The sequence below is a fragment of the Octopus sinensis genome, unplaced genomic scaffold, assembly GCF_006345805.1.
Source record: "Octopus sinensis unplaced genomic scaffold, ASM634580v1 Contig16931, whole genome shotgun sequence".
In the NCBI taxonomy this organism is placed as follows: domain Eukaryota; kingdom Metazoa; phylum Mollusca; class Cephalopoda; order Octopoda; family Octopodidae; genus Octopus; species Octopus sinensis.
Genome location: NW_021834686.1, coordinates 37504 through 39600, shown reverse-complemented (window position 1 = coordinate 39600; position 2097 = coordinate 37504). Strand labels below are relative to the sequence as shown.

The 2097-nt window shown below is 41.0% G+C and overlaps 1 non-coding gene across 1 annotated transcript; it reads left to right on the top strand.

Annotated features, from left to right (window-relative positions):
* Positions 1-1313: 1313 nt before the first annotated feature.
* On the top strand, positions 1314-1395 carry Trnas-cga. Its single transcript has one exon. It is a non-coding gene; the product is annotated as a tRNA-Ser (tRNA).
* Positions 1396-2097: the final 702 nt, after the last annotated feature.

Sequence of the window (2097 nt, the reverse complement as noted above, 5' to 3'; positions counted from 1 at the left end):
ATTTTATTTCACGTTGCTGCAGTCCACTCAACTGACAAAAATGAATAGTACATGTAGTTTAAAGGGTCAGCGTTTTAACACTCTATGTCATGCTACGCATGTCTGTGGAGTACACAGCCTCTTGTGCGTTAATTTCATGCGCGGGCTGTTCCGTTGATCGGATCAGTTGGAAGTGTCGTTGACGTAAGTGACCGAGTGTCAGTCTCATATATATATATACCAAATGGCAATGGAGGTCCAGTAGAGTAAAATACAAATCAAAGGGATCCATAGGCAAATGGTGGTTGAGAAATCCTGATTTAGATATTCGAAACAAGGACGAATTCCTCACATCCTGAAACACCAGGAAACGTGTGAGTTAAGGAGTTGTACAGCCTTTATATAAACTGAAAACAGGGCGGCGAACTGGCAGAATCGTTAACACGCCGGGCGAAATGCTTAGCAGCATTTCGTCTGCCGTTACGTTCTGAGTTCAAATTCCGCCGAGGTCGACTTTGCCTTTCATCCTTTCGGGGTCGATTAAATAAGTACCAGTTACGCACTGGGGTCGATATAATCGACTTAATCCGTTTCTCTGTCCTTGTTTGTCCTCTCTGTGTTTAGTCCCTTGTGGGTAGTAAAGAAATAGGTATTTCGTCTGTCGTTACGTTCTGAGTTCAAATTCCGCCGAGGTCGACTTTGCCTTTCATCCTTTCGGGGTCGATATAATATGTACCAGTTACGCACTGGGGTCGATATAATCGACTTAATCCGTTTCTCTGTCCTTGTTTGTCCTCTCTGTGTTTAGTCTCTTGTGGGTAGTAAAGAAATAGGTATTTCGTCTGTCGTTACGTTCTGAGTTCAAATCCGCCGAGGTCGACTTTGCCATTCATCCTTTCGGGGTCGATAAGTAAAGTACCAGATTCGCACTGGGGTCGATGTAATTGGCTTAATCCCTTTGTCAGTCCTTGTTTGTCCCCTCTGTGTTTAGCCCCTTGTGGGCAATAAAAAATATATATAAACTGAAAGCGCAGAGGAGCACGCGTTTTTATCTTTTAGTTCTGCTTTTGTTTTCTCTTTTTAATATTATGCAAACATAAACTTACTGTTATTGAAACAAATATTTTTTTTAAATGAAGAAAGAAGGCAATCATTGTCAACGGAGAACATTAGAGTACATTAGAGTACATTGAGAACATTAACGTCTTCGTATAAAATAGATATCTGAGGAAAGAACAATAAGCGACGGAATCTATTTTAGACTCATCGTTTGTCTAGATTATTTGCAGAAAAACTGACAGATAAATGTGAATTTCAAAGTCTGAGCAGAGCGCGCTGCGATGGCCGAGTGGTTAAGGCGTTGGACTCGAAATCCAATGGGAAATTCCCGCACAGGTTCGAATCCTGTTCGTAGCGATACATCTTCTTTTGTCATGCTGGTAGGTTTTTAGTATGACTTTTAGACGCAGGCGTGTTTGTTTAGTTGGGAGCTTGCTTCTGGGTTCAGCTCCACAGCGTGGACCGTTGAGCAAGTGTTTTCTGCAGTAACGTTGCGCCAATCAAATCCTTGTGAGTGAATTTCGTAGACGTAAACTGAGAGGAGACTGTCCTTACACATATATGTGTGTGTACCTTCTTGTTTATTCACCACTAGAGCTTAACAACCGGTAATATTGTACTTATGTCTGTTAATTTAGCAGTTCGGTCAGGGTGAAATATATAAATACTCATCTGCCGTTACGTTCTGAGTTCAAATTCCGCCGAGGTCGACTTTGCCTTTCATCCTTTCGGGGTCGATAAATTAAGTACCAGTTACGCACTGGGGTCGATATAATCGACTTAATCCGTTTGTACTGTCCTTGTTTGTCCCCTCTATGTTTAGCCCCTTGTGGGTAGTAAAGAAATAGGTATTGGGATGGTGAGAAGTCAACAGTGAAAGGAAAATCAAACAGCGCTTCAACTCTGGCTGTGTGTGTGTGTGCTTGTATAAAATATATTTGTATACTTGAGTGAGTGTATGTGTTTGCGTATGTTTATTTAGAAATGAACATAGAAAATAGATTGACAGACCCACGCGCATTTACACATAAATATATCAATAAATAAATACACTTAAAA